Source organism: Eriocheir sinensis, chromosome 30 (genome assembly GCF_024679095.1).
Source record: "Eriocheir sinensis breed Jianghai 21 chromosome 30, ASM2467909v1, whole genome shotgun sequence".
NCBI lineage: Eukaryota > Metazoa > Arthropoda > Malacostraca > Decapoda > Varunidae > Eriocheir > Eriocheir sinensis.
Genome location: NC_066538.1, coordinates 5,889,926 through 5,898,783, shown reverse-complemented (window position 1 = coordinate 5,898,783; position 8,858 = coordinate 5,889,926).

Below are 8,858 nucleotides of genomic sequence, written 5' to 3'. Positions count from 1 at the left end.
TGACATGTGTATGGGTTTATGAATTAGCAAGCAATGTAAGAATACTGAAATGGTGTCGTCAGAAAAAAAGAAGTTGGAAAAGTTGGAAAAGAAGAGTTGGATTGCACTTCACAGAGACTATATTAGATCCTTTACTGAAACATGAATAGCAAGTAACACAAGGGATCAAAGAGAGTGGGAGAGACATTGGGAAGGACCTTTGTACACCAGACCACTAGTAACGACCACTAATGATGATGATGATGATGGGGAGGTCACCTGACGTAAACCCAATTAAGACTGCTGGTTCCTGGATGACGAGAAGCACAGGTGAGGTAATGCCCACAGGTGTTACCAGGTGTGGCTGTAGCGTGACTAAGTAGATTTATTACTGAGTTTCTATGTCATATTGATGTAACTGGACTGCCCAGAGGCGCCGTGGAGGGTGGGGTGGCGAGGGAGGGAGGGAGGGAATGGGTGAAGTCTGGGGGTGTGTGGGGGGCGCCGTGCCACCCCCCACACCCCTGCCATCACTGCTGCAGCTTTGTGAATATTGCCTAGTTAAGAGTCTAGAGCCTGTTTTTATGTAGACTACAACAGTGAGCCTTTAAATAAAAATAAATGAGTGATATACAGTGTGTGCGATTATTTGGTTCCTTGGCGAGGGGTGGAAATCATCGAGGGCGCTGTTAACCTGGTAGCAGCGATGGGCCAAATTTCTGGCTTTACCGTGTAGCAGTGACAGGCCAAATTTGTGCCATGATTTTAACCCCCAAAAATAGATAATACATATACTGATCATAAATGCTTTGATATATATATACTATGAAATGGTTTGCATGAGGGGTGATTTTTTTCTCCTTTTTCTCGCTTAGAGGGACCACGGTTTCCGCTGGCGTGGTTCTCGTATTTCCGTGGTTTTCCGACATGCCCACGATCTTCCAAAGCTACGGTAGATTTCACTGAAGGACAACGGTATTACTCACCATCATCATCATCAGCAATAACAAGAAACAAATGAGAACCACGCTAGCAGAATTTGTGGTTTGACTGAAGAGCCCCTTTTTGAGACACTTTCATTTCATATCAACTATTTCTAAAGGTCAGAGAAGGGGTCAGTTGAGTTCTAATGAGTGTTTCTTCAGGTTCATGCTACTGAGGAAGGGTCAGACTACCACCAGGGTCATAAAGCTACTACTGGAAATGCCCTTAACTCATATGAAAGCCTTGTCAAATATGTGAACTTGGGTGACGAAATGTTTTAAAATATGGCCTCTAATCTTGAGAAATATGGAGTTTTTTTCGTGTGATTTTTCTCATTACTCTTCTCTCCTCATTCATTCATTCAGGTCATTTCTAAAGGTCAAAGAAGGGGTCAGCTGGGTTCTAATGAGTGTTTCTTTAGGGTCATGTTACTGAGGAAGGGTCAAACTACCACCAGGGTCATAAAACTACTACTGGAAATGCCCTTAACTCGTATGAAAGCCTTGTCAAATATGTGAACTTGGGCGACGAAATGTTTTAAAATATGGCCCCTGATCTTGAGAAATATTGAGTTTCCTTTCATGTGATTTTTCTTGTAACACTTTCTTTCCTCATTCAGGGTTCATGGATATTTTTTTTTACATTCTTCTCTATATACTTTTGTTCTTCCTCTAACTTCCCTTCCTTTCCTTATTCATCCATTCAGGTCTATGGATATCTTTATTTTCTTCATTCCTTTCAAATATCATACGTTTTTTTTGTTTCTTTCTTATAACTCTACTTTTCCTTTCTCCTTCATTCATTCACGTCTATGGACATTTTCATTTTTTACATTCTTCTCTGATATACTTTTGTTCTTCCTCTAATTTCTCTTCCTTTCCTTATTTATTCATTCGGGTCTATGGATATTTTTATTTTCTACATTCTTTTCAAATATACTTTTTTTTTTGGTTTTCTCATAACTCTACTTTTCCTTTTCTCCTTCATTCATTCAGGTCTACGGATATTTTTATTTTTTACATTCTTCTCAAATATCATACGTTTTCTTAATTCTTTCTTATAACTCTACTTTCCTTTCTCCTTCATTCATTCAGGTCTTTGGATATTTTTATTTTCTACATTCTTCTCAAATATCATACGTTTTCTTAATTCTTTCTTATAACTCTACTTCTCCTTTCCTCCTTCATTCATTCAGATCTTTGGATATTTTTATTTTCTACATTCTTCTCAAATATCATATGTGTTTTTTGTTTCTTTCTTATAACTCTACTTTTACTTTCCTCCTTCATTCATTCAGGTCAGGTCTATGGATATTTTTATTTTCTACATTCTTCTCAAATATCATACGTGTTTTTTGTTTCTTTCTTATAACTCTACTTTCCTTTCTCCTTCATTCATTCAGGTTAGATCTAAGGATATTTTTTATTTTACATTGCCTAATTTCATACATGTTTTTGGCTCCTCTTGCTACCCTATTTTTCCTTTCCTTTTCATGTAATTTAGATATATGTGAGTTGTTTATTTTATGTTCTTTCCTAATGTCATACCTGTTTTAGCTTACTTCACCTTAAGATGTCTAATTCAGCATGATCCTGTACTTATAACTCTACTTTTCCTTTCCTTTTCACTCATTTCAAGTATATGGAGTAGTTTATTTTATGTTCTTTCCTAATGTCATACCTGTTTTAGCTTACTTCACCTTAAGATGTCTAATTCAGCATGATCCTGTACTTATGACTCTACTTTTCCTTTCCTTTTCACTCATTTCAAGTATATGTGAGTAGTTTATTTTATGTTCTTTCCTAATGTCATACCTGTTTTAGCTTACTTCACCTTCAGCCCTTCAGACATCTAATTGGTCCTGTTCTTATGACTCTACTTTTCCTTTCCTTTTCACTCATTTCAAGTATATGTGAGTTGTTTATTTTATGTTCTTTCCTAATGTCATACCTGTTTTAGCTTACTTCACCTTAAGATGTCTAATTCAGCATGATCCTGTACTTATGACTCTACTTTTCCTTTATTTTTCACTCATTTCAAGTATATGTGAGTTGTTTATTTTATGTTCTTTCCTAATGTCATACCTGTTTTACCTTACTTCACCTTCAGCCCTCCAGATATCTAATTTTGTATGGTCCTGTTCTTATAACTCTACTTTTCCTTTATTTTTCACTCAGTTCAAGTATATGGATTTGTTTATTTTATGTTCTTTCCTAATGTCATACCTGTTTTAGCCTACTTCACCTCCAGCCCTTCAGACGCCTAATTTTGTGTGTTTCTGTACTTATCACTCTACTTTTTCTTTCCTTTTCACTCAATTTAGATGTACGGAGTTGTTTATTTTATGTCCTTTCCTAATGTCATACTTGTTTAGCTTCCCCTTCAGCCCTTCAGACGCCTAATTTTGTGTGTTTCTGTACTTATCACTCTACTTTTTCTTTCCTTTTCACTCAATTTAGATGTACGGAGTTGTTTATTTTATGTTCTTTCCTAATTATCATACTTATTCTAGCTTACTTCACCTCCAGCCCTTCAGACGCCTAATTTTGTATGATCCTCCTGTTCTAATAACTTTTCCTCTCTTATCCCACTCAATGAGATATATGGAATGGCTTTTGATAATCCCCCCCTAACAACCACTGCCATTTAACTCCCATCACGACCTTCATTAACCTGTAACAATCATAAAGTTTTGGCCATTACTTAGAACTGGTAATAGCCTATAGAAATGCGCTAAATTATAATAGTAAGATCAGCCATATTGGGACACAGACAGAGAGAGGCTAACGAAGAAGAGGAAGAGATCGAAGGAAGGGAATGGAGAGAACATAAGATAAAGAGGAAGGGAGAGAAAAAGAGGGTAGGAAAAGGAAACGGAAAGGAGGTAATGGAAGGAAAAAAGAAGAAAATGAGGAAAGAAAGGGAGGACATATTAAGGAAAATACATAAGTTCTATACCAAAAGACTGTACGGTATCTGTTGCTTAATTGTCGTGTGCTAGTTTGATTTAATTCATTAATTCCCATTAGGTCAAGGTGATTATAAAATTAGGCTACATCAAAGGGAGACATAATTTAATTCATCATTCCCATTAAATTAGTATAGACAGATTATAACACCACACTAATTAAGGGGTAGCTACATCCTGAAATAACGGTTGATGTGTAAAAAAAAAAAAAAAAAGATATAGTGAATGGTCATTATCTCAACTCCCGTATACTAATCTAACTTCATCTAATTCATATCAGGTTAGTATATATATATATATGCATTACAACGTCAAATCAAGTGGATACCCAATATAATAACGAGTAAGGTAAGCAGATACAGTTTAGATAATAAAAAAAATCGAAAATATTTGTCCAATTGTGAACGCCCTTGCGTCATCAGTGCCCCGGTGATCACGTGACCTCTCAGTGTCAATTTAAAGGTGCTCGGGGGAGGATCGTTTGCCGCGCGGGTCGTCCTGTCGCCCCTGGGGTACCCCAGGGGCGCCTCTTTCCTCCAGGGTAAGAAATGGCGGCTTGTTGTGTCTGAATGATAATATTGTAATGGTAACGTGTTGATTGGCCAATGATGAGTGTGGGGATGGTTAGATTTTGGGGGTCTGGGGGCCGGCCATCACCACCACCATCACCACCACCATCACCACCGTCACCACCACCATCACCATCACCACCATCACCACCACCATCACCACCATCACCACTCATCACCACCATCACCATCATCACCACCACTATCACCACCATCACCATCACCACCACCACCGTCACCACCACCACCACCACCACCATCACCACCGTCACCACCACCACCACCACCACCACCATCACCACCATCACCACCATCACCATCATCACCACCACTATCACCACCATCACCACCATCACCATCACCACCATCACCATCAGCATCACCACCATCACCACCGTCACCACCATCACCACCATCACCACCATCACCACCATCACCACCATCACCACCACCATCACCATCACCATCACCATCACCACCATCACCATCACCACCACCACCACCATCACCACCATCACCACCACCACCACCACCACCATCACCACCATCACCACCACCACCACCACCACCATCACCACCATCACCACCACCACCACCACCACCATCACCATCACCACCACCACCACCACCACCATCACCACCACCACCACCACCACCACCATCACCACCACCACCACCACCACCATCACCACCACCACCACCACCACCACCACCATCACCACCGTCACCACCACCATCACCACCATCACCACCATCACCATCACCACCATCACCATCACCACCATCACCACCACCACCATCACCACCGTCACCACCACCACCACCAACACCAACATCACCACCACCACCACCACCACCATCACCACCATCACCACTCACCACCATCACCATCATCACCACCACCATCATCACCACCACCATCACCACCATCACCACCACCACCATCATCACCATCACCACCACCACCATCATCACCATCACCACCACCACCACCATCATAACCACCACCATCACCACCATCATCATCACCACCACCATCACCACCTTCACCACCACCACCACCACCTCATCACCACCACCATCACCACCACCACCATCATCACCACCACCACCATCACCACCACCACCATCACCACCATCACCATCACCACCACCATCACCACAACCACCATCACCACCAGCATCACCATCACCACCATCACCACCACCTTTCATCACCACCACCATCCCCACCACCACCAACCCACCACCATCATCACCATCACCACCACCACCACCACCTTTCATCACCACCACCACCATCATCACCACCACCACCACCACCACCACCAATCACCACCACCAACCTTTCATCATCACCACCATTTAACTCCCACCACCACCTTCACCACTACCATCATCACCACCACCACCCCACCACCACCACACCCATTCACCACCATTAGTACCTAACTCCATTCATCATCACCATTAACTCATCATCACCACCACAATCATTGGCCCCAACCACCACTACCGTACCACCACCACCATCACCACCATCGTACCACCACCACCATCACCACCTGCCACTTTTGTAATTACTAGCCTATTTATCTAGTTATTCACCCGTTGATATGCAGAATTGGACGCTAATTTTCTGACATATCTTTTCATACTATTTATCTGTCTTTGTAACTATTTCCCGCTGATATGGAGAGGGTGTTTTGGGGGTGGGGGTGGGGGGAGGGGTTAAATTAAGGGGGGGGGTTAGAGGAGGGGGGCGAAGCTACACTCGTTAGAATATGGTGTTAGGTTTGGTAAGATTTGGTAAGTTTTAATATTTTGTGATACGCTTTTCTCTGCGTCGTTGTCGGAATGGCGGTCTCTCTCTCTCTCTCTCTCTCTCTCTCTCTCTCTGTCATTGCTTCAGAATTCGTGAGACAGTGAGATGCTTCATTCGATTGTTTCACTTTTTTTTTGTCTATCCGATATTTTGAGAAGAAAAGGAGGAAAAAAAAGAAATAGGCAAGAAAGTAAACACACACACACACACACACACACACACACACACACACACACACACAGCACGATTTCAAAACTTTCATGTTCAATTTATCTTTAATTTCTGTTTCAGGGTAATTCTTAGTAGTTGTTAGGCAATGATTTGACGGGCTGTTTTGTAACCCGGCCGGCAAGTCAGTGATCCGCTTAATTGGGTACATGTTAGGTTGGTGATTGGATTGATTGGGTGCATGTTGTTAATTATGTCCATCTACACCCCAACCACCACTACCACCACTTAGCGTTCATCACCACCAATTGTCACTATCATTACCACTCACCAGAACAAGAACTACTACTACTATCATTACTACTACTACTACTACTACTACTACTACTACTACTACTACTACCATCACCCATTTTTCCCACCACTACTTTCGAAACTATTATCAGTAAAACTACCACCACCACCATCACTACCACCACCACCACCACCACCACCATTAGCACTCAGAATAAAATCAAAATGGACAGCCGTCGCGTCAAGCACCAATAATCGAGGCAAACAGAGGCGAGAGGGTAATGTGTTTGTACGTTACTCCAGTCCTTAGGTACTTGGCTCATTATTGGCCCGAACTGGAGGTCATAATGAGAGTAAATTCAACGTTTTGGGGTAATGGGATGATTTATAAGTCTCGGACACACACACACACACACACACACACACTAACACACACACACACATACACGCACACACACACACACACACGCGACCTCGTTTGTAGGTGGAAATGAGGGCGTTAGAGAAGGTTTTATTGTTATTTAAATCGTTTAGTCTCGGATAAAACGTTCATTTGTTTCAATCACTGGCGATGGTAATGACAATACTGAAAATATGGAGTGGTAGTAGTAGTAGTAGTAGTAGTAGTGGTAGTAGTAGTGGCAGTAGTAGTGGTTGATATTACTGTTGGTATTTTTTTATGATACTTAACTCGTTCTTTCCTGTCACTGGTAAACACTTAACTTCCTTCCTCGGCATTTCCTTCTTCCTCTTTCCTTCCTTCCTTCTTCGGTATTTCCTCCTTCTTCTTTCCTTCCTTCCTTCCTTCGTCTGTATTTCCTCCTTCCTCTTTCCTTCCTTCCTTCGTCTGTATTTCCTCCTTCCTCTTTCCTTCCTTCCTTCTTCGGCATTTCCTCCTTCTTCTTTCCTTCCTTCCTTCTTCGGCATTTCCTCCTTCTTCTTTCCTTCCTTCCTTCGTCTGTATTTCCTCCTTCCTCTTTTATTATTTCCTCAAGTAAGCTGAGTAGTAACCCTTTAAGGTTCCTTCCTTCCTTCCTTCTTTCGTCTGAACATCCTCCTTCCTCTTCTATTCCTTTCACTGGTAAACTCTTTAACCAGCATTCCTTCCTTCCTTCCTTCTTTCGTCTGAACATCCTCCTTCCTCTTCTATTCCTTTCACTGGTAAACTCCTGAAGCAGCATTCCTTCCTTCTTTCCTTCCTTCCTTAGTCTGTATTTACTCCTTCTTAGAGCGTTAATTCTCTCTCTTGGGACGAGCATCAAGAAGCTTAATTTTGAGGCTTCGTTTTCCTAATTGAAGCGGCATGTTACTCTCTCTCTCTCTCTCTCTCTCTCTCTCTCTCTCTCTCTCTCTCTCAAAATAACACAGGAAAAACTACAAAATCGTATCCCATTACCTTAACTTCCATTCCTACTCTTCCTATCTCTTTCTATCCATTTCTCCTATCTTTATTTTTCCCATCTTTATTTCTCTTATGTTTACTCCTATCTCCCTCCTCTCTTTACTGGTCCCAACATTACTCCTCTTTGCTTTACCTCTCCCATTTCTCCTCCTACCATCGTGTATTTATTCCTATCTTTAGTCCATATTCCTATCTTTTCACTCCTATCTTCACTCCTATCTTCATTATTTTTACTCTTATCTTCATTATTTTCACTATCTTCATCATTTTCACTCCTATCTTCATCATTTTCACTATCTTTATTATTTTCACTATCTTCATTATTTTCACTCCTATCTTCATCATTTTCACTATCTTTATTATTTTCACTATCTTTATTATTTTCACTCCTATCTTCATTATTTTCACTCCTATCTTCATTATTTTCACTCCTGTCTTCATTATTTTCACTCCTATCTTCATCATTTTCACTATCTTCACTATTTTCACTCCTATCTTCATCATTTTTACTATCTTCATTATTTTTACTCCTATCTTCATCATTTTCACTATCTTCATTATTTTTACTCCTATCTTCATCATTTTCATTATCTTCATTATTTTCACTCCTATCTTCATTATTTTCACTATCTTCATTATTTTCACTATCTTCATTATTTTCACTATCTT